Source organism: Planococcus citri, chromosome 3, assembly GCF_950023065.1.
Source record: "Planococcus citri chromosome 3, ihPlaCitr1.1, whole genome shotgun sequence".
Classification (NCBI taxonomy): Eukaryota; Metazoa; Arthropoda; class Insecta; order Hemiptera; family Pseudococcidae; genus Planococcus; species Planococcus citri.
Genome location: NC_088679.1, coordinates 43,716,568 through 43,742,698, shown reverse-complemented (window position 1 = coordinate 43,742,698; position 26,131 = coordinate 43,716,568). Strand labels below are relative to the sequence as shown.

The window sequence follows — 26,131 nt, the reverse complement described above, 5'->3', positions numbered from 1 at the left end:
TATAAACTAACCTACGTATAGCACAAAATTGTATATGAGATTTATATCTCGTAGTTTTTGGTGTTATAAATCACAACCGATGGTTAAAATGATAATTTCCTATACACTTTCAATCCGTAGGCCTATTATCTTACTTCAAATTTCATTTTCATACCTGTCTTAAATCCGTATAGGTACGTAGCATATGAATTGAAAACTCATTGAATGTTTTTTTTTTTTTGGTATAGGTACATATTATATTACACATGCACGAAGCTAATTGATTCCTACATCGAGTAAACAGCAAATCTGCGACCATTCACTGAATTTACAACTGAGCCTCTACTCACAAAATTAAAATTTTCCATTTGAAAAATGGAGGCCCAAAAAGTATCTTTTCAAAGTTAAATCTAGATCCAAGATGAATTATTAAAAAGTTGCGTAAGTAATTCAACATGCAGAAATTTCTTTAAATTTGATTATCTTCTTGAGGCAGTCGAAGCCTTTGTTTTTTGAAAGGTTATGAAAAAGATTTCATTTTTTCGCAATGTTACGATTCGAACAATCCAAGTAAGTATAGGTTAAGTATGCTTCAAAACGTTTTGAACCTTGAATTATAGCGTCAATGAAACTCACAAATGGAAAACCCTCATTTTTCTGCCGTTTAATCCTATTATTTTCACATATCAAGTAACAATAATTATAGAATATTTATTTATCGATGACATCTAAAAAGACCACTGAGACCTAGAATACTGCAATGACTTTACAGACTATCAAAGTTAAAACACAAAAATTCAAGTATTGTAACCAACCATTTCAGCAAGTACATATAATAGGTACTTACTTTTTACTACAAATTTTGTCACGCACCTACAACTTTTTTCTTTTCTTTTATATGGGTTAGACAACTAGGTTTTCCAGCCCAACTCAAGTCACGTACAATTTTCGCCTAACTGCTTCATTGATGAGGAAAAAAGGTACATAATTTTTTCTAAAAGCTCGATAATTCTGTCAATACGTAAAAAGGTAGGTACTAGGTAGTAGGTTGAGTTCTCCTAGAATAAACCATCAACAAATTTCACCTAATTTTTTATCAAGTTTCGAGAGGTATGGCCTATCAAAGGTTTGAAAATATGAACTCTGTTCAGCATGTTCCTAGATTAATTTGGCATTTAGGTAAAAATTGAAAGAGCCCTATATGTTCCTATATAACCATAGAACAAAGGAACTTTAAAACTTGAACAAATGTAGACATTTAAAAGGCAACTTACTTACAGTTCAGCATATTTTTCTTCATATGTAATAATAATTTAGAGGTCAATCTCCGATCAGATAATTCATGGGAATGAAAAGGAAAAAAATTGATATTACGTAAAAAATATGGCATTCCTTTATAAACAATCTTTACCGTAAAATTCCAATCAACATATAACAGCCAAGGCGCCAGTAAAAAATTCTATGCAGCAGTCTCATAAAAATGTCGAAGCGTGTTCGCAATTTGAATAAAATGAAATTTTGAGAAAAATGTCTGGCATTCAATTAATTCAAATCTTTAAAATTAGCCAATGCAAATTCGTGTCAACGAAAAATACCATTACGTTTGCAAAAAAAAAAAATGCTCATAAAAATTTCGAAAAATTTCAATTTTAAACTTCGGATGAAAAAAATTGTATGAAAATCGTAAGCTGTACTTGTATGAATTGAAATTGACATGGTTAACAATGTGTTATTTTTAAAATTTTAGGGACTGAGTAGGTTAAAACAGGAGGGGGTTCTGAGTCTGGTAGGTAAGTAGGGTAGGTACTACAGTTATTTACGTACATACCTAAATCAAAAAATTTTTCACCTGTCATATTTTTCCGATGACAAGATGCATTGATGCAAGCAAGTCAATTTACTCCGAGGAAACATTTCAATATTATGGTACTGATTTTTGATATTCAACACAATTGAGAATTTGAGTTTTCAAGATAAAATCATTGTGATATCTTACAATCGAAATTTTCAATCTTTTAATAATATTTACCAACTGATCTATGAACTTCGAAAATTGAGTCTCTAAAAAAAAGTAATAGCACGCGAATGAAATTTAATTCTCTAGTATCTTACAAGGGAGGTGCCCCAGGTGACATTCGCCTATTCCAACGATTCTTGCATCATTGGATAGAGGACATCGAACATAGCCTAACCCCAAATTTTCAGCTGCTGAAGTTGATATTTCAGCCTTCCAGGGCGATTTTTCGATTTTCACATTGCAATTTTGAAAAAATCGAAAATCGCCCTAGAATGCTGAAATATCAACTTCAGCAACTGAAAATTTCACCATGGGCTAGTCTTATCATATGTATTGAAATGCCCAAATAATATGGAAGGTTTCGGTATGCGACCTCCGCCGACTATTTTTGCCCAATTTTTCAAAATTGCCACGTGAAAATCGGAAAATCGCCCTGGAAGGCTGAAATATCAACTTCAGCCGCTGAAAATTTTGTGGTAGACTATGTTTGATACCCTCTATCCAGTGGTGCAAGAATCATTGAAATCGGTGCATGTCACCTGGGGTACCTCCCCTGTTAGTTCTCATCATTTTTATCATGGAACCCTTTGTTCAGCCTGAAAAGCGAATCAAAACGTCAAATGTTTCATTCCCTACGAGCAACACAAATATAAATTCACATAAATTATCATTGGGATTCCCCCCTCCCCAGAAATCCATTATTAGTTACCTACTTTAAAACAGCTAGGTAAGTAGGTACAATACAAACTCAATTGATTCAAAATGATCACGGAAAGAACAAATGAATTTCCGCAAACCGTAAAAAGGTACATACGAGTACGAATAGAAAAATCAGTTTACCTAAGCTTTTTAAAATGCTCACAGTAACGTTTTTAGATTTACTCAACGCAACACAAAAATCTTCGAAATTATAATCAATGTAGGTACAATACTTATACCCATCGAAATTCAGGTATAAAAATACACCTAATACTTTGAAATTTATATTTGTAAACATGATTGTGAAACTAGGTGAGAAGGCTTTTTTATTTCATGTGTTTGGTCACGAACGCGGATTAGAGTGGAATCAAAATGTGTAAGCGCAAAAATTTCAAATCAACGAACATTTTCTGGATATAAACCTACATACGAGATACAATACCGTCGCTAATGAAAGATCATGTATTTGAGAGCTAAACGTAATTTTATGGCTGATTTGAAGGAAAAATAAGCATTTTCCTGTTATAAGCAAGGGATCGTGTATTTTCTCCTTTAACAAAACGCGCCAAACAGAGATTTCAATTTACCAATTTTCCACTTTCGTTATTCAAAATTTTCTTACATCAATTCTCACGTCTTCGGTAGCGTATCTATCCTACGCGTTTTCGCGTTATTTATCTCTTTATCTCAAAAAGATATAAACACGTCGTTAAATTCAAGATATGTACTTCTATTACGATGAATGCATAGTTATACACAATACACATACACGAAGATAACCCTGCACATGTATAGGTAGGTAGCTAGGTACGTATTTAAGTAGATACATAAAATCTAACAAAACATACATTTTGAACAAAACTCGACACTTAATGTACCTACCTACCTATATGTATTAAATGTGTCTGTCTGTCTGTCTATACGTTCATTAAATTACTACACTTACAATCATGTTGCATTAATGTAATAAGTAGACACATTATTGAAAAACAATTTTTCATTTAAAAACGTTGATAAAATTACGTAGAAAAACATTCTACATATTTTACTTATTTAAATCGCCAAGGCTTTATAAGAGGGTAATTCTATTTGAATTCTTTCTTCATACCATTAAAATTTAAGAGTATGCTAATTTATCAAAATTAAATACATTTGTAAAAGAAATTCAATTTGCAATTTTTACTTTTTCAAAAGGTTTCATCAAATACATCAGCGTAAAGTTTGACAAAGTTACTCCATCTCTTTCACAAGACTTTCGCTAACACAAAGAAAATATGAAACTTGGTCGAGATTAATAAAAACTGCAAAGATCCTCCATTCTGCTTTATAAACACCACTTCGTTGGATATTTGCATTAAATAATCCTCGCTGTATTAATTTTACTATCGTAAATCAAACTACCTACCTAGCGTACTTATATATAGTAGGTACACACCCAAGCAATATTTACCTAATGCAACGTCGAGAATTGAAATTCGCAAAAATTCGTAATACCTACCTTGGTTATAAGTGAATTTTGACTATGAAAATTTAGAGTCAAGTTACAAAGGTTACTCGGTTTTTCTAGAAAAAAATTGAATGAAAAGTATTAAAATTTTTGATGTAATCATGATAAATGGGGTACCTTTCACGTGAAAATAGCGAAAAAATCGTTAATTTCAACATGGAATAAAGAGATGCTTTGCAAGAAACTGCCATTTAAAAAAAAAAAAAAACTTGAGAAAGTAGGTACTTATTTCTTACTAAAAATATAAGAGTTGAAAAACTTGAAATTATTTGAAATTTTTCAGAAAATTTTACATAGCAAAAATGTTGAATTTGCATTTTTTTAAAAAAAAAAGCAAGAGTAATGCAATAATCCTTATTTCTTTCAAATTTAAAAGTACATAGGTAAGCATCAGATAGGTTACAATTGTTCTTTCTGTAGGTAAATAACATCAGAGCACTGGTACATCGAAAAAATGGCGTTAAACAAAACGAAATAAAAACAATGAAGTTGAACGCCAGATGAGAATTAAATTTGAAATTTGTTGTTAATCGAGAAAAACAAAACCAATATACGTGATAAGTAAAATAAAAGACCAAGGTAAAGCGTGATTTCGAATGAAAGCTGTTTGCGTAGTGTGTTCCAAGCACCTAATTTAATTTCTCACTATGCTTTAAAAACTTTCAGGAGGACCTGTGGCAATAGTTATAAAACGTGACTTTATCAAAAATATTATTAATGTTGGAATAAAGATGAATTTTTGCCATAAAAAAAGCACCGACCGAAACGCGTTAGTTTTTTGCTAACGAAAAAAAGAGTTCAATATCGGATTGCAATTTGGACCATATTTCGCTACCTACCTAGCTATTACAGCGGAGGTACCTTGCTACACGTTTCATTTGCTCGTGTAAATGTTCATCAAGGCGACGATCGATTCGAACCATGCACAAATTGGAACTTTGAACACGAATTTCTTTAATAAATGTAAATCGACAAAACGCGGAATTTTGGAAAAGCAGTACTAATGAAATTATACATATTAGAACGTTCTTTGACAACGAGCAACTTCTTATTTACGGCGTATCCTTTGATTTAATCATACAGTTCGTTTCCTCAGCATGCATCTTACCAAACTCTTCATTTAAATAGTAATGTGTAATCAACAACCAAGCTCGTCGAAGTAAACTTGCAATCATTAATTTAAATCGGTTCGAAATAATTGCTTCATCGAATTTTCAAAATGTATTTTCATCGCTTTGCTGAACACACTGCAGTCGATTAGCATCGCGTAAACTTTCCTCAGCTTGTTTTAAGTTGTTGTTATTCGACCTCTTCTTCTTCTTCTTCTTCTTATTTTTTTTTTAATTTTGAAAATTAGAAGTGCAAAATTCAAACGAATGCAATATTTTTGAATACATGCTAAAAAAATAGCAAAAGACCATTTTATACTGTTCTGTAGAAAATGAGCAATTTAGATAGGTACATATTATTTTATAATCCAATTTATTTAAAATTGTAAGTAACTTTCATAAAGGCTTCATCAAAAGAAAAGTAAACAATGTATCTCTCTATAACAATAAAAATATGATTAGAAAACGTCAATATGACAAATCATATTTACGACCAGGTCACAAAGTGATAACAATTTTTCAGCAAACCGAAAAAAATGATGACTTTCTAATCAACCCAAATCGTCTGAGGTGTTTCAAGAAGGGTTAAGTAATTCAAGTTTGTCATGGGTGAATTCAAGTAGGTAGGTCCACTGAGTCTTCACGTATCTAGGTTTTTTTGAAAAGGAACTGCAATATTTGAAAATACGCTGGAAGGTTCGAGCGACTTGTTTCTACTTCAAATGGTTCCAGTTCTAATCATCATGAGCCAAATTCAAGTTCTTAAAACTCTGCCAATAATCGAAAAATGAGATTTGGTACTTGTTTCCTTGTTGGTGTAGTTTTCGATGCTCTTTCGATTTTCTATCGCCAGCTTTAAAATATTTTACCGGACAATTGTGCGATATTTTATAGATTTGCACGATAGTTATTTTGAAAGGTTGCTATTGAAATTTATTTAAAATAGTCAACATTCGATTTGGATAATTTTGTGACCTTATTTAAAGTCAAGCATAGAGTTTTCTTTGCTCATCTACTTCGAAGAGTGGATGAAAATTATAATTCCAATCATATGTAGGTATTAAACGAATGCATGCCATAGACAGTCACAATTCATTAAAATGGGCAGTCAATTCAAAACATATTAAAAATCTGAGCCTATTTCATTCCGCTAGGCAACCGATTCAACAGTGATGGCAGTCCGATTGTTTGGTAGTTACCTACTTACGCACGTGGAAGTCTTCTCTCTAAATTTGAAACAGTCAAATTTCACTGCTTAGCAGTCACGACATTTTGCCTTTTTAAAAGCAGTAGGTAGTTTTTCACTGTTTTGCAGTAAAAAACTACTGCTTTTAAAAAGGCAAAATGTCGTGACTGCTAAGCAGTGAAATTTGACTGCAAATTTAGAGAGTTTCTTACCTTAGCTCAGATGATATTTTCTACGAAGTTAGAACAGGTAAAGAAAGATTAAGGGGGGAGGGGAGGGGTCAATCCGAACGTAACTTTCAGTAAAAGTTTTCATGCTGAATGCTATTAATATTCAATAATTCAATCATATGTCACATATAAATAACAGTGTGCCCATTCTTCGGACGGGGATTAAAGGTTTGGTAGACGGTACAACTGCATTGTGAGTGAAGTACTCAAAATTGTAATTTTTCTATACTGTAGGTATAATCTACCCAATGAAGGTACATCACAAGAAACCATAAGTTAGATAAACATTGTTTTCACTTTTCAATAGCGTACAAGCAACGTAATCATTAAAGAAAAATCGGATACGAGAAAATCGTCAAGGCGAGATCATTTTCAATCATAATCAACGATATGCCTATATTATAGTCAAGAATAAAACAGAAACAAGGTACGTTAACGAAGTAACAATTCCGCTAATCAAATTGAGTGTTAAAATTAGCTTACACTGCTCGACAACCACTTGCATAAATTGGATAAAATTAAACGCTTCTTTATATTAAAAAATGAATACCAGATGTAAGTTAAAATAACGAAGCTATAAAAAATAATAGGATTTATATTTCAAACAAATCTGGCGAGAACTCCACTTAAAGAGTAAATTATATGCGAAATCCGACGTTAAAATTCCGTATCATTATACTTTGAAACCGCAGCAAAATTATAAGACCAAATGTTGACGGTAAAATTTTCGAAAAGAGGCGCGATTTTAATAGAAACATTTCTCAGTAATTTACGATATTGCGGACAAAGTTTTCGCGAAACATTTAAAATATGGCATACCGTAACGGGTTTTATGTGATTTTTTTCCTTTTTTTAAAAAAAAAAATATTCCCCTATCAGCACTTTGGTTAGAGCTGCATCAAAAACTGTTGTACGTCGAAAGAAGAAAATAAGGCGCGCTATTCAAAATATTGAATTAAATTTTAACGTGAAATTTTAGGCGCTACATTACAATTGAGAATTTTTCTTTCACTCTTTCATAGCTCGAATACCGAATGTACATTAACGTTTTTCGCAAAACTGAAAAGATTTTACGCAGGGAAAAAGTCAGAATAACGAACGTGAACAGATTCTAAATTCATAAAACGTCCAGGTTACCAGACGAATTGTTACCGAATCGAGAAAATTCTATCAAATCAAACTTTCAGTAACGTAAAAATCGTACCGTTAAAAAATTCACATAGGTACTAATCTGTGAGTGTAAGTCGGTAGCTATTTTTAATAAAATAATAATTTATTGGTCAAGTTATCGATAATTTATATCGCTGTTTTATTATTCCTATAAGGGGTTTCCTTTAATTAGCTAACTCGCGGTGTGCATATCTGTTCGGAAGAGTTCAGGGAAAAAACTGCAGGTAGGTAGCTCTAGCTACACCTCCAAAAAATTTCAAAATTGGGTTGATTGATCTCGGTGGAACTATTCAGATTTCAAAAATCACAAGTACAGCTTACAAGGGAACTTCTGTCGAGATGTACCCACCTACGCCTCCGATTTGAACGGGACCGCAATTTTTGGAAATAACATGACCTGAAACCCCATAACCAAAATTTCAACTGCCCAAATCGATATTTTGATTTTTGGCAAATTTCTGAAAATTTCTAATTGACCATTTTCGGTCATATCACTTTTTTAAAAAATACATCTGTTCAGTAAAAATGATGACAATTAATCGTGGAACTAATATGAGCTTCTTCCAGCCAAATCTCACTATTTCTAGTTATTCTGGAGCCTCCAGCGAGATTTAAAATTTCCGCAGAAGGCATGGGAATCATTTTGAAGAGCTAAAGGTATAATGTAGGTATAAATGAAAAAATTATGTGATCGATTTTTCATTTAATTTTCCAACATACTGACTCTTGATATACTGTATAGAAAAAATTTACATAATTTTGTTATAAATATTTTTGCATACCCCTCCTCCCTCTCGTCACCTCAAAAATCTTTGTTTAGATTTGTCGTTCTTCTTTGCGCCCTTGTCCTTTTATGGAAAGTTTTGTCGGAAAAAACTCACTACCTACCAATTTGTCCTTCTGTTTAGAAGTACCAAAGACCCTCAATTTGAAGAATTTTCACACAATTGATTGAGAAAATGAAAACCAAGAGCTCAAACTCGCTAGCTCTATATATATATATCATACGAGAAAGCCCTGTGCGAAGTTTTTTTCGGAATTTAAAAAACGCACACAAAATAAGCACAGAAGAGTTTCCATAACGAGACGCGTCGTCGCGACATGGGCCTAAAATTTACTGCACAACGATACGCCATCGCCAGCCATGCACCTTACCTTGAAAATAACAATACCTACACGGAATTATATCGGAAGGAAAAATAATATGTAATATTAGACCCATGCGTTTTTGAAAACCGAATCAATAAACAGTTTTCAGATATTAGATTTCTTTAAAGTACCTTGGAAAAAAACTGTAACGAAATAAAATTCAAGAAAAAAATTATGAAAAGGTTTTATGACAGCACCCATTAGTAATCGTTTAGCGATATTTACTGCGGTCTCCGAGCAATTCCAAATAATTGATATTTATGAAACGAACTTAATTTAGAATCCTTATTAATACCTCTCTCATTTAAAAAAAAAAAAATCTGCGACAATAAATCAAATGTAATCAAGCGTCTTTGTTAATATAAGCTTTAACGATGCGTATATTTGACCATAAATAAAATGAATAAACCGCTGAAAGATGAAAATAGCAATAAAACACAATTCACGTAGATAGGTACTTATATATTTTGTACTTCTATGTGAACAGAACGACGGAACGATGGAACGATGGACCAACATTCAATAAACTCGACTGACAATCTGTGCCGTCGATTGAAAAGATACAAAATGCGATCGGAATGGAAAACAGATACGAAAATTCCAGCAACGTATTTATTGGCAGGAATCGAATAGGCTAATAAAATACAATTATTTTGCAAGCAAATCAAGCCTACGGTACGGTTACTTTTAAAATAAAAAAAGAGATTATTGCAACATTATTATTTTATGTCCTTCGACGAAACAAAAAAATTAAGGCGACGATTTTTTTCCACCTGAATATGAATGAAGGCAGAAATTTATCCTTCATAATTAATCTAGATTTTGAAAAATAACAGTGAGCTTATTTTGTTGCAGGGAAAATTATTCGCGATAGATTTACATCAAAAATATATATATTTTTTTCATAGGTATGTACCTGCATTTTGCATAATTATAAATCATTGACTTTAAGACTTGAAGTAGATATAGATATAATACGTATATGTATAGGCACTCAGGCAGGTGTACTAGAAGAGACGAGAGATCACTAAATAAATTGCATACCGTGTCAAAAGTAAAGCAGAAAAAAAAATTAACAAATATCTAGAAATTTAATCTGGAAAAAATATTAAAGTTCGGAGAAATCAACAGATTTTGTTCAGTTCTAAAAAAATTCTCACTCAAAGTACGTAAATTTTTTCGTCGAATTCCGTCAAAATTCTAGATGAGTATCGGTATGTTTGTTTCTGTTTTGCAAGGTACCTACCTACTGCTTCATTCTCATGAACATCCAGAAAAACCAATAAATCATCAAAAGTGTTGTGAGCTTCCACGAAGCACAAAATAAAATCACCAAGAAGTTTATGAAAGAAGTTTGTCCAACTTCATTCAATTTTCGCACATACTTATCCGATGAACTGTATGTCTTGGAAAAAATCTGATGGCCTCCTACTAGTAAAACATTGAGTTTATTTTCTACAGCTGAAAGCGCGTTGAAATTAGAGTGCACGGAAAATTACGCCTTTCTAACTTCATTTGGTAAAATTTTATGGAAATCTCAACTTTCAAAAATCTGCTGAAGGCTCTAGGAATTTCCAGAAAGTCACTGGAGGCTCACAAAATGACTTTAAACCACCTGCAGTCAACTTGATAGCGTGTCAAAATAGAGTGCAACGTAAATTTCATTTTTTCAAATTGATTTGGTAACATTTTGGGGAAATTTCAAGCTTCAAAAATCTGCTAGAGGCTCCGGAACAAGCACAAAACGGTTCAAAACCATTTTCAGTCGAGTTGGCAGGTAGAAAATAGGGTATCCTAAATTTCAGCTTTCTAATCAATAAAAATAAAAAATTGACTTTTGTTTGAAAAAAAAATTAATGAAATTACATATAAAATTAGATGAACAAATGAATAAAGATAGGTACATAATTTTTATTTTTCAAATACCAATTTTTAAAAATTCACTCAATAATTTTAAACGTAATCTTAATTGAAAACAATAACGTCGATTTGGTGAAAATTAATTTTTTTCTCATTTTTGGCCCGAATTTGATTTTTAAAAATTCACCAAAAATCAAAAAATGCACGTTAGCACCTGAAATTTTGGCTGTCGATGTATTTTTGTATGCTCTTTAAATGTAGCTATGTCCGGTTCAAAAATGTTTATGCAAGTCCCATGTTCGAAAGCAAAATCGGCGATTTCGGTTGACCTGTCAATCAAAATGCCCACCATTTCACATAATTTGAATAGATTCATAAATAACTGTAGGGCACCGAATAAAAAAATGAGTTAAATCATTTTTATCATCACATCGCGTTGCTTCGTAAACGCGATAAAATACCTAATATTACTGACATTTTGATAAAAAAAAAAATATATCTTCAATAATACCTATGATAATAACTCGATTTGAAAAAATTATGTAAGCACCTAACAGTTAATTAATAAAATTTACAACCGTGGTAATTTTTCCGCGTCCATGTCGCGAATTCGCGATTACCACATTCAGCATAGGTAATGTACATAAGTAGGTACACGATGTGATTGCATTAGCAACGCGAAAGAAAATTTTTCTTCGCTGTTGTATGTTTCAAAGTTTTCTCTTAATTTAAACGTAAATTAAGAAAGCACCGCGACAATTGCACAGTTACAGTTCAGTTTTGCGACAAGTGTTTAATTACGAAACCGATGCTGGTTCCAAGTTTCAAGTATAACAACGAGTTATAGAATTAAGTTTAAAATAGGTACTCGCGTTCATAATTCAAGACTATTTTGTTACTACTGAACAATCAAGATTCTCCCCCTTTGTCTGCTTCTGTTAAATATGTATGACAAATTCTTCTTAATTTGTTCGCTTCGCTTGCTAATAAAGTTAAGTACCTATATCTACGACAGTTACAGTTACCGTGTGCTATAAGTTGGCAAAATATTCGATAAGAATATAGGGAACGCATAGACTATACATATTGTATTCTAGGTAAATTTTTAAAACGTCTGATAAGCGTAAATTAATTTTATGGTTTTTTAATGAAGTAAGAATTCCTTGTGTTCTAGACGCATATACGAGTTCGAAAACCCTATACGTCGAACCAGATGAGGTCAATAGATCGTGCGCATATTTTGGTTTATTAAACTCGTCAATTGAAATGGTATAATAATTCTCTATGTTGTTGAATCTCTTATATAAATTATCAATTATACGTCAATATTAATTAAAAACTATCAACATTGTATTCTCTATTGATAAGGACGTAATATTTGCTTTGTATAAATAACCGGTTTTAACCATCGTTTGCTAAACTATACGATTGTGTACATCGTTTCATTAAAACTCTTGGTGACATTCATTGAGAAGCATTGAGATCGGTTTATAATCGATATAATTATTGGAAGAGGAAGAAAAATCAAACAAACAAACCATAAAATTAAGATTAAAAATTGTGAAATACGAGTAAGTATGATACCAAAGATGTACCAGTACATACCTACCATACCTAGTTACCTACCTACCTCCCTACTACAAACACGCAGGATAAGTATAAATAATGCAAACTGCGATTTCGTAAATACATGTAGCTCATAGAACGATAAAGAGTGAGATGAATAGCATAAGGTGTAGGACTGTAGGAGTCACATTGGTCTGAGGATGTGATACATACGACAGACACAAGAATACGAGGAATTGGGAACCCATGCTTGAAGTAAGTATGTGAAAGTGAATGAACTTGTACGTAGTACCATACGTAAGTACAATACAACAAGCGAGACTTGTGGATACAGAACACTAGACGTATAAATTTTCCAAGTTGATAGCGCATCGAAAATGGACAAACCCATCAAAATAATACTTACATATAAGCAGATATCAGCTTGAATTCTTATAAAACTCGTAAAACGAATTAAAGAAATACATCGTCATTGTTACCGAGGAAGTGCACAAAAATCGCTGCCGGGTAAATGCAGATCAAATTACTAACATGTCCTCTACTTCGACCATACATATTAGTTTTTAAAAACTATACGGTCGAAGGTTCTTAACAACTTTTTTGAACAATATACTTAACTTCAAGTCGAACCGAAAAATTGTTGAACGCAAACGATGCCAGACTCATTATCAAGGTGCTACTTCGCACATTTCAATTAAAATAATAACCATCGTGTTTCGCTACACACATGGAGGTTCGAAATCAAAACACATAGTGGTACATTCAGATCAATAAAATTAAAATATCATTTTATAGCAAATGATAAAATTTTTACTAGTTCACAAATAGGGTGTCAGGAGGAGGAGGTGATTGAACTCAAAATGTAGATTCAAATGAGAATTGCTAGTTCAAAAAGCGAAGGATAAGATGAATACGTAAGCCAAGAAAGAAGCACACTGAAAGGGTTACAAATGGATTTTTTTTAAAATATGGAAGGTATTTTTAAAAAATAATTAATTAATTATTATTGAGCTTATTATAAAAATATTAAATTTTCACCTGCGAAAATTGTTTCCCTTACAACACCTTCTGGAGCGATTATAAATTGCTATAGAGAAAAGTCAACTTTTGCTAGAGGCTACCAAAACATCGGCTTAAAAATGACGGTGATTCGCAAAAGTTGGCGATTTTGGATTTTTCAACTTGTAAAAATCGAAAAATTCACTTCGGCCGCCCAAAATTTATATTCCTGAGGTCTGAGTGACAATCACGCTCTTTCAGTAAGCCAAATTTCAGCTCAACCAGAAATGACGGGTTGTTAATAAAGGTTACATCGTAAATAAAAAGTTATCACATAAAAACTTGCTCATTTTAGTCAACCATTTATTTCAACCTTTTTTTCTTCAAACGACAGTATTCCCTTCGATTTTCAAGATAGGCAAGACGTTCATCTGCAATTATTTAGGTACATTCTCAACTTATTCACTCACCTGTATATTGAATAGTTCAGATCATCTCATACTAGCTAGTTATGGAGTGGGGGAAGAGTCGTCAAAAAAAGAACATTAGGAAATACAATTTTCAAAACTCTGATTTTGAGTTTAAAAATGTGAGAAATAGGAGTGTAACATTTGAGTAGCCTACTCGATGAGTTTTTCCTAGACCACTCCAGCTTTTTTCCTGTGATTTCTAGATCTGAGGGTGTTTCACCTCATACGCTTCAATGTTTCGCATTTTGACCCCAATGGCTACAAATATGATAAAACACCTCCATCAACGACCAACGTCCAAAAATATGTGCAATCGTTTTGAACTCACCACGCCAAATTTCAACTATACCAAGTCAAGTCCAGAAATGGACCAAAAAGTCAAAATCCACATCCAGATTACCCCTCACCCTCCATATTTTAACGCTGAATTTCAGATTCCTGGACCATCAGACAGGGAAGGAAGATACATGAAAATAGGACAAAAAAGTGTTTCAACTTTCATTTCAAGATCCAAAAAACGAGAATGAACTAATACACTCCCTCCCTTTCACTGCTCTGGGACGCTTGATTTTAATGATACATGTTTCATTCAAATTTAAATCAATCATCATTCTTGAATGTTTTTTTTAAAATGTTTGCCCCTTTCACTCATTCACAGAAATTAAAAATATCCATTTTTTCAACTAATTCCAACTTCATTATCGAATTTGAAAAAATTAAAAAAATACATTTCCTGATCTACAAAATGAATTAGGCTTCTTATTTCACTTTTCTCTTAGCTGATGAATTCTCCATTGCATAAGATTTTTTTACTATAATCAGGCTGAAAGTACGTATTCACTTATCATTTCTTAAGTTGGTTCTTCCGAAAAAATTCAAAATGCTACTATTGGAAGCTCAAAAATCACTAACTATGAAAAATGGAAAAAAAGATACCAGAAATTCTTAATTTATCCATAGGTAGGTAATAAGAACCTGTAGAAAAATAATTAAAACAAGTTTTTTTTCAAGCAAAGCGTATCGAATTATGCATTATTTATTTTTTTTGTAACCGTTTTAATAACATGAAATGAGTTTCCTTCAAAAGTGAATTGCAAAATTGAGTTATTGAATTTAATTTTTCTCTTTGAAAAATTGTTTCTGGAAATTGTTCCATTTTCAATAAAAAAAATCATTTATGAGAATAAAATATCAATAAAAATAGTGAAAGTAAAGTAATTAGTAAATCTTTTAAAATATGTACATAGGGCTTTAAGAATACTTTTGACCGTTTACATAAACATGAAACTGAGGAACCAATGTCATCCGACTTTCAAGTTGGATTCGTGTTTGATAAGCTGTTGCTCCTTCTCGCTTCTTCCCCTTTTCTACTCTCCACTAACTCGAAAAAAAAAGAAACCAGATGAAGGCTTGGTTACGAGCTAAGCGTATGAATTACACATCATTAAAAAATAAGCGACGAGAGACAAAGCTGAGGAAAAAAGTGTTTATATTGGCAAAAATTTAAATATATCATATTGCTTTTCCTAGGTGTTCAACAATAAAAATATCCACATAAATGATTCGCATCACGTAACCATATTCGTACAATTTGTCGATAAAACAATGACGATTCTCGAAGGCGATTCAATTAAACACATACAAGTCTATATTCTCTATTCCCGTTAAAGATTTTCTTAATGGGATTTTGATTTCAAATGTAGAGTTATAAGGCGATAAAAAAAAAAAAGATAGAGAAAGAAAAAATAGACCAACGAGCTCGAAAGCGTGTACTTTGGAGAGAATAAAATTAACAAAAGATGAAGCCATTTCATAAAAGGCACTCATCTCACAAAGGATGAACCACATCAAGTTGACAATTTCGCATCGTAACATCGATATAAAATTTTCGAAATGGGCAATAAACAGTTGAAATTTAGTAGAGCGTATTAAATCGGCGATATCGAATCTGACACGCCATCGTATTATCTTGAAAGGTGATAAAATAACAACTTAACTAAACCAAAATGCCTCGAATACAATAGTGAAAATTTCAACGAAAACTTACATTTATTAAGGTATCCGATAGCAGCGACATACGGTCGTAGAATTTATCAAAAAAATCCGCCAATCGTCATCCATGAGAAGAAAACTGAAATCGTACAAACAGACAAACTTTTTCACCAAACTATACCGCACATTGAAACACTCGAAAAAAATATACAACACTTCTAGACTTTTCGATAAAAAAACGATAAAATTTTCGCAAAACCGAATTAATAACGTAACGATTTATCACTAAACTTAATACGGTTCATACTTAATTAAATTTTAGACACGTCAAAAATGACGAATTTTCTTGTCGCGAGTAAGTAAACGAAAATGAAAAAAAAATAAAATAAAATAAAACTTATTGCATTGACAATGAACGTTGAGAGGAAGGTTGACGAAGTCGCGTAATAAACCGCAAGTAAGTATTGAGTTTTGTAAGCATATAACCATTGAATTTTCACGCGAAAACATATCGTTCGGTTTGCACATTTACCACATTGAAAAAATTTGCCCAGTGAGATATTAAAATACGCACGAGAGGTTTTCAAACAGACGAAATTTTTTTTCTCAATTTTGTGAAACGAAATTGGCGCGTACACGTTCGAAACACCAACATCTTCGATGCTTCAACATACGCAATATGAGATTCTACTTTATCGTGTTATTATTCGTAATTACAAGAGTTACCAGTTTTCAACACACGCGGTTGGACGTCGACTTCCAATGTACTTAACAAACAAATTAAGGCAATAATTCGTTAAAAACAAACGTTTTTCCTCGATTAAATAAACAGATTTTTTGAATTTAAAAAAAAACCAAACCAATCGTAAATACGCGAAAAATCGATGAATAAGTATTTCGTTGTGCACTTTTCAATAAGTAACTATCTCGCTTTAATGCAGAACTCGCCAGTCTGATTTTAATTTGCAATTAACCTTGAAGTAATTGGGAAGAAAGCCGCGTCGAGGAGTCAAGGTACGTTATTTTACGCGTGGTATTGGTTATAAGCATTTTTACGATTTTCTAAGCTCGCATTGCTTTTTCCCCTTTGTAATTTCGCTACTTGATGTTGATGATTTTCAAGAAAACATGACAGAACTAATCCGTTTAAATACTTATGCCAAAAAATCCCAATTTCTAAAATGAACGACTGTCGAGAAAATATGTAGCCTATATGGAGGTGGGCGATTTTAAATCCTTTTCAAAATTTAACGAAGCTTAGCAAATTAGCAAAACATTGTGGTGAAATGAATTAAAACAGACGTACCCAAGTACAGTAAAAATATGGGCTCTTCATAGTAAATAAACTTCCCTGCTCTTACTCCCTCCAACACACCCATAAATGTTACAAAATTGAGAAATTACAACGAAGCTAATTTAATAGAACGAAAATCGCAACAATCATATTGATTGAAATATTTTTGAAACTTTTTTCCTTATTGCTTGTAGGAGTTGAATTTATTTTAATTTTCAACGAGATTATTATGCTCAGCAGGTTTACCTACTGCTCTTTACGAATTTTTAAATTATCCAAATTAACTTAATAGGTCAAGTTTTTATTAATATTTCAAAAACTTGAAAAAAAGCTTTGAAAATGAAATTCTATACACGAAAGAAAACTTGATCCAAAAAATAAAAAATGTTTTGGATAAAAATAAGGGGAACCATTCGAACAGATGATTATGTTCTCTAATTTGCACAAACCCCAGCCAAACCGAAAGGACATGTTCTTAAATCCCCGTAAGTAAAATTTTAGGCATCAACATAACCAAAATTCATTTTTAGATTTTGCCGAGTTTTTAAAAATTTAGAAAATTAAAAACTGCTGTTATCATGACAAATTTTCAACTTTTTAAAAATAAAATGATGGGCCATTCTGAAAAGCTTTCGACAATTTCAGTAATTTTTCAACTTTCCCTAAAAACTTTCAATTTCTTTGCTCTGGCGAGTAAGGCTTTTATTCCAGATCCGGTACTTAATGACTTGCAACGATCAAGAGAGAACTATATGAGCACGAGCACCAATAACAGTTATACCTATAGGTACCAACGGTTCAGTTTTGACCCAGCCAGAGAAATTCAAATATAACTATGTGGTTGTTTTTGAATTTAAAGGTTGTAAAGTGGTAAATACATAACACTGGTTTGTTTCGTTTGAAAAATAAAAATGAAAAGGTTGGAAATTCACCAATATACTTCACCACCTAAAACGAAAGTTTTATGAGAACCTGCTCACATCCCTATCAGGCTACTATGGTATTCAAACGGTCAAAATAATCCATTAAAATTTGTAGGTACGTTATCTACTATCTCCTTCATCACTTTATTTTCAGGAGAATTGAACAACGCATTTTTAAAAATTCTAGACCAGCCAATAATTGGGTTTTAAAAAATCAATCAAGCCAACCAACATTTACTGAGAGTGATACAGAATCACGATAAAGTAACATAATTTCGTACACTTGAGAATATATTAGCACATCGTACCTACATTTTAACCAAAAATTTCCCAATTTTTTTTTAAATTTTCAACCTTTAAAGCATATTGAAAGAAACGAATTTAGATTAAGTTTGATACTTGCAATTCTCAGCACGTTTTACAGACGTCATTTCAAAACTTTTTCCATTCCTTCTTATTGCCAGAGAAAAATACAAAATGGTGATATTTTGATTTTAATAATTTTTTAGTAGGTACCTACAGCATTTAGTCGCTATTTTTTTAGAGAAGTATTTTTTCACTTTTTAAAATCCTGCTGTAATCATACCCACTTATAATAGGTAGGTACCTATTCTTGAGTCATCAGTTGAACAGAATAAATTAGATATCCATTCGATAGAATTTTCATTTGAAATATGTAGGTGCTAGGTAGGTACCTCTACCTACTTATGAAATGAAAAACAATAACCCACAAGTCAAGGTAAAGATCATCTTTATTTATACGAGAAATTTAATCGAAATGTAACACGTCAACTTGAGAATTGGAAAATATGTACATTTTGTTGTCTATAAGTACATGTACTTGGGAATTGGGATGCCTGAATCGAATGCGAGTTGGTGTATCAAATCTGTATACGTTTTCTTTACCTCTCAAGCCAAACTTTTTGAAACAAAATTTTAAAGAATTTACTTTGAAACCATACCCTTCGCATGTTTAATTAAGAACAAATCGTGTTCGTATAATGTACTTGTAGAAGAGGAATTTTGTTACCCGCATCATTTCATGACAAATATTTTCATCTATGTTTCAACATGAATGGGTAATGAGATTGTAGGTTTCTTATTACCCTAGCTTAAAAGAAAATAAAGGTGTGATAATGGACGGATCAAAAACGCGACGTTTTTCCTACAAAAAATGTTTAGTTACTGATAAATATATTTTAGGAATTATTTCAATGATTAAATTCAACATGTTTTGATAAAGTATCTAACATACGTATTGAATGTTGTATGGAATCAAAAAGAGTGAAATTGAATAAACGTTGAATAATGTCTAAATCAATTATACAATTATTAGATCCCAAAGTTTTCTACAAATACGTACATAAAATCACGCGGGAAAATGCTTTGCATTTTATGATAATGAGCATAGATAATGCCAATGATATCATACTATGGCTTGGTTTGGTTTCTGATCAATGAACTAAAAGCAGAGTAAAATGTTCACTGAACTGCCCAAGGAAAAATAAATATTGATAAAGCACGGACAATATTTGCAAGTTGTGCACCTACCACCACCTACATAGGCGCATTTAAATTTCAATCATTGTACAACTACAAGTACATATAATTTATTTAACGTGCACAAGGTGAGAAAGAATTACAACCAGATCTTTGTTAACTTTAATTTTCAATAGGTAAACTCGAATAATAAACATTTCAAGTTATGCTAAATGCAGGAATCTGCGTCGGTAGACGATATCAGCATCTAGAGTTGCACGCGTATAATCAATTCTTTTATTGTTAAACGAATGAATGACATTTATTAGATGCGCTACTTTTTGTAGAATCGCTTTTACTATATGGTGTTGTAGAAAAATAGTCATTGATATTTATCGTAGATACACACATAAATTGAATACAGTAGGTACTTACAATAACTTAATTAGCTATCAACACCAATGATTATATACTTTAGAGTTCTTCCATTTTGCTGCACAAATAATTAGCAATCTTTGTTCATTTCCTTATGGCGAGTTTCACAACATAATGTATTATGATTTTACACATACAGTAAGTTACCTATGTCATTCATTTGAAACAGAACAGAACATAAGTATACGACTCTCTGAGCCTACCGTTTGAGCAGACAGAGTACATGACACTTTTTTTTTACGATTAATGTAGGTACTAGATAGGTAGTACTTCTGAGCATCTAATTTTACGTAGTAGCGACAGATGTCAGAATGTCCAAAAAATTATCTACAAACCACATTTTCTGAACCAAAACTAGACTCTATAGTTGGTCAAATACTTATTTCGGAATTACTTATTAGATCTAGTGCTCAACGACTCGTGACAAAATAATCACTCTACTTACGTCATTGTAATAAGCAGCTTTACATTTATTTATGTAGATATCTTTGGTAAATAGGGGGGGGGAGGCAAAAAGGAAATAACAGGCGCCTCTGGTTTATCTGCGGTTGAATGATTATCGATTACATTTCAATTGAAGATGGTACTACAAGAAGAAATGATTTGGTAGGTATACATATTTTGAGACTAATCAATGATCGATTAGAAGGTCAGTCAAATCATTGAACCCACTTTTTGCCTCCTACGAATAGGTACGTATAATATTTCGATATTTTATCGTTCAGAAAATAATTAATTTTCGTTGCATTGCACAGACTGGTTGCTTATTAAGAGGGCTCGGATGATTTTTATGCTACTACACCATTTTTCAATTATCTTCATGGTTCATGAAATTTCCAGTAAAATGAGCCAAATTTGTTAAAGCATATTTTGACATATTCTACGTATCTGCTACATATAAGAGCATTAAAGCATATTTAGGCATTTTTGAGGAAATTTTTCAAGTTTTTTGAGAATGTTAAACGTTTTATTTCATCCGATTTGAAATTTTTGTTCTGGCCAATTTTTCGTTTTTTTACCAGAAAATTTTCTAAAGAAAATCAACGTGAAAACAAAGGCAAAGTTTCCGAAAAATCTGATTTTCAAGGATAAGGAAGCTCACGTTTTTTGTTTTTGTTTTTTTTTTTCAAATGTAATAATAAAATAAAACACCCTATTAGTACAGTCGGTAAGGGGTTGAACCCAAACAAAATTGCCACAAAAGATTTTTTTGCTTTGAAAGGTCTAGGACGGTGTCCTAAACAACATATCCGGAGCCGCCCCCGATCCACCTGGTGCGTTCCCCCCACAGTGGATTTTAGCCCCCCAAAACACGTTTTTCGCCATTTTCTCCCCCGCATTGCATTTTAGCGAAAAATATGTGGCTAGACAAAAGAATCTACGTTAAATTTCCGATCTAATGATGTATCAACTTTCCTTGAACGTTCAAGGGGGGTGGAACTACAGTTATTCAAAAAAAGGGGTTTCCTGAAAAATACATAAAGGCTATAGGCGCCTAAGAGGGGGGAAATGGTCTCCGAAAACGTTCGAGTTGATATTAGCATGGAAGGTGAGTACCATTGAGACACTTCCGCATGAAAAATTTCAGATCCACGTCACCTCCCCTTTTTTGGGAACCCCCCCTTTTCTGAAATTTCAATAACACTTTTCTCAGCCCCATTTTAACCGATTTTGAAAATTTTTCAGTATGTCATGTATACTTTTAGTAGGAATCCCCACAAAAATTTTCAACCCCCTACCTTCATATTTACCCCTCAAAATAGAGTTTTTCAACTTATTCTATGCTTTTCAACAATAGTAAAACTTGAGGGGGCCAAGTGCTCTGGAGAGGGCTAGATGAGTGTAGCAAAAAATCTGACGTCATATTCGTGCTCAGCGGTATCGAATCATAAGAAAACGACACCTTGTTCATTCATATTGAGTTATTTTCCCCAAAATTCCCATTTTACCCCAACCCTCCCTAAGACACATTTTTACACCATTTTGAGGGGTAAATATGAGGGGAGGGGGTTGAAATTTTTTATGGGGATACCTACTAAGGGTATACATAACATACTGAAAAATTTTCAAAATCGGTTAAAATGGGGCTGAGAAAAGTGTTATTGAAATTTCAGAAAGGGGGGGGGGTTCCCAAAAAAGGGGAGGTGGCGTGGATCTGAAATTTTTCATGCGGAAGTGTCTCAATGGTACTCACCTTCCATGCTAATATCAACTCGAACGCTTTCGGAGACCATTTCCCCCCTCTTAGGCGCCTATAGCTTTTATGTATTTTTCAGGAAACCCCCTTTTTTGAATGACTGTAGTTCCACCCCCCTTGAACGTACAAGGAAAGTTGATACATCATTAGATCGGAAATTTGACGTAGATTCTTTTGTCTAGCCACATATTTTTCGCTAAAATGCAATGCGGGGGAGAAAATGGCGAAAAGCGTGTTTTGGGGGGCTAAAATCCACTGTGGGGGGGGGGGGGGAACGCACCAGGTGGATCGGGGGCGGCTCCGGATATGTTGTTTAGGACACCATCCTAGACCTTTTAAAGCAAAAAAATCTCTTGTGGCAATTTTGTTTGGGTTTACCCCCATAAAGTGCTTTACCGACTGTACTATATTCTCAATACGTATTATTTTACAATATTATAGGTATTAAAATCGTTTAGATGATTTTTCCTGTAAAGCAACACTCACATCGTTTGAAAATATTATTCATGTTTTGGAGCATTTTTGTTAATTTTTAGCATTTTTAAGGAAATTTTTAAGCGCATAAGTATTAAGGGTTTTTGGAAAAAGAATGTTCCAGCACTGCTCATCAAGCAGGTAGGTAGGCTAGGTACCCATTGAAGTACAGAACCGCAACAGGCAAACAAAAAAAACCAAAAAATGATCTTATTTTCAGGACCTCCAACTCAGATCTCTATACATGTGATTTGGACTGTAAAAAGGTCCTTTACGTATCAAAAAACTTTTTTTTTCACTTTTTGGCGAAGTTATTAGAGTTTTGGTCTCTCTGTCAAGTTCCATGTCAAAAAACAAAACATGAATACCTGAATGAATAGAATAGCACTTGCGTTTTGTATGGTACGTATAAAATATAAAATTTGATTTTCTGGGCGAGGAAAAATAGCTAGGTACATTCTATGACAAAAATGCTTGATAGTTGTTATGAACAAAATTGTAGAATGTAAAAGATAAAATTTTCTTCTAGGCGGTAGTGATCACTGATCAGTTTTCTAAGCAACTCTTCATTGTTTTTCGGTAAAACAGCCAACATTTTGATAAATTTTCCATACCTAGTCCCTACAAACTTATTTTTGTACATCGTAAGAAACTTTTTTACAGTCCCAAGCACAATGGCTACGAAACTCAAATTTTTCCGGGTGGTCTCCCATTCAAAGTAAATTTCCTGCACGCTTTGCATTGAAATCCGAGTTTTTTTTTTTGCTTACCCTCAAGTCCACATGTCCATGACTTCGCGTTCTGCCTCATGTCTAAAAGAAAACTGAAGAACCTTCTTAAAATTTCAAATGATCATAAGTAGCTCCCACAAGTTTTGGAGTTGGGGTAAACATAATTATTTGTAGTTTGTACTCCTTTTAAGAATCTGCAATGCGGCGCAATCCCACTCAATCTTCTTGTATTGCAATGTTACAGGAGTTATCTAAGCAATAATATGAAAATTTGAAGAATCACTACTGACGCGAGTGCCCCATTGCCATTACTTTCTTTTTTCAATTTCCTGTCCAGAGAAACCAATAAACCAATTCACTCTCTAACATATACACACATAATTTCAGTCGCATGTATGACAATATGAGATACTCAGTATGAACATTATTCAACATAAACACAAAATAATGAATGAAATACGCAATCTACCAGAATGTAACCGAATATTTACGAGCTAGATATAGTTATGCAATGCTAATTGCTAATGTGTATTTGTGCAGACTGCAGAGCAACATGATTCACATGAGCATACTTATAGTGCACTCATCACTCATCACTTGAGTGTATACCGATACGGGACAATATTGTGTTGGAGGTATCTATGTACAATATTGTATTCGACTCAACAAGATTTCGTAAATCTTCACTTTTTACTCTTCACGTCAGCTACATATGTAAATAGGGGAATGGCTGGACTAAATAACATACCTAGTAATTTAACGGATAACTAGAAAAGTACTTACTACTTACTATGTACTATGTAGTTGCATTGCTGATAGGAATACTGACCCGGTGCTTGTCCACATTATCACAGCTGGATACATTTGCTAATTTGCAAAATGAAACAATCATGAAACTTTCAACTTCGTGCAGCATATGTGCACTTGCCACTTGGAAGTTCCCACTTATTAAGCCAATGCAAGAACACAAAACAACCGACGATACAGCTCGCTAATTGATAACACACAGCACAACTGCAATTGACAATCACAAGTACATAACATACGTAAGACACCAATACTCTTGGAAAAAAAATGTAAACACTGAATGATTACGAACATGTTATCATGTTATCAATATCAATCATCAATAACTAACTAAAATATCCGACGAATCAAGAACGATGAACAGACGAGCGAACGGCCGGACGAAGGAAAAACTGAAGAAAAGGAATAAGAATACAGGAAAGGAAGAAATAAAGAAAAAGATAACATGCCATTATCAAAATAAGAAACGTGGCGAACGTGGTCGGCTAGCCGGTAGCCGCGTTTTAACTCGATCATTTGTCAACGGTCACACAAAACTACAAAACAATCAACATAGATCGACGCAGGGTGCCGATGAGGCGATGATAATTACAATCACGATAATTATTGATTGATTGAAAAAATCGCAAGAATCGCTAAAAGTCAGACACTGACATGTGTCATGTAGTGTCAAAATTGTGGGTGGAGCTTACGATAATCCCGAATTCCCGATAACGGATAATTTGAAAAAAATTAATCAATTAACAACAATTGATAACATCATCGGCATTCTTAGGATCGAGTCACCATGTTTATCAGCCAACAGCCATGCATGTAGAACAAGACACAGAAGCATTGTCAACTTTTACGGTTTTCGAGAGCTCTGCTCATTGCTCAGTGCTTCCTGCTTACTTAGGTACTGAAAATTACGATGGCGATCGAAAAAAAAGCTGGAGATGAAAATTGATCGTATTACGGATTTACGGACATGAAAAATCAAATTTTGCGTTTTTTCGAAACTCGAACCAACTGATAGCCCAACGTAGAGCGGGAAGGGAGTTTCTCCCAGTACGAGCCCATTTTAAGGGTTTTGCTATTGGAGCTCGCCGTTAGTGCTAAAAAAAACTTTTCACTGATATGGCCCTAAAAAACTAGCTTATCAAAGCAAGTTCAGGGGGAAAAGTATGGTGGATGGATTTTTTTCTCTTTAGCTTAATTAAATTATTATGAAGATCTTCTTGATGAAAAAATTGTTCACAAAGAAAGTTTTTTTTTTTACCTAAGTGGTAAGTGAAAACAAACAAGTGAAAAAAAATTATCTTCAATGTGGGTAGTAGGTATAGGTACATAACAGTTCGGTCAAAACATTTTCCTTTAAAGCAATGTATAAAACAGATTTTTTTAAACTAGATTTTCTGATCACACAAAAAGGGTGATGGGATTTTTCTAGAGCTATCTTACCGTACCCATTTGAAAGCACGTTTGCAATAATTCAACTTGAGACGTTAGTAGTAGAGTTAGGAGTAGCAATGATGGAGACTCCTCCGAGAATAATACTTACCTTATATAAACTAAAAAATTATAATACATATGACATTAATAATCAATTCGATGCTTCTGTCAATGATTTGTAACACATCAACTGTAGGTAATGCTTCTTCAATGCGGCCGCGGCATGGGTAAGAAGAACTTAACAAGACGTTTACAAGTAAAAACAATGATTAGCCATCATTAATTCAGTGGACAACGAGATATGAACCTATTGTACATTATTTACAGTATTTTGAAAGTCCTTGTTTTTTAAATCAATTATCTAGATATCTATTTAAGCGCTCATTATACCTAATACAGATTAAGTAAGCTACATTCAGCTTTATTT

General features: G+C 33.0%; 1 protein-coding gene across 4 annotated transcripts in view; it reads right to left on the bottom strand.

Moving 5' to 3' along the window:
* Positions 1-16,828, bottom strand: part of LOC135838419 (octopamine receptor Oamb-like) — a 117,003-nt gene extending 100,175 nt beyond the window's left edge. For all 4 annotated transcript variants that reach the window (XM_065354048.1, XM_065354051.1, XM_065354052.1 and 1 more), the window contains exon 1: positions 15,989-16,828. The gene's annotated coding sequence lies outside the window, so the exon portion shown is untranslated. The remainder of the gene's footprint in view (positions 1-15,988) is intronic.
* Between the last annotated feature and the right edge of the window lie 9,303 nt (positions 16,829-26,131).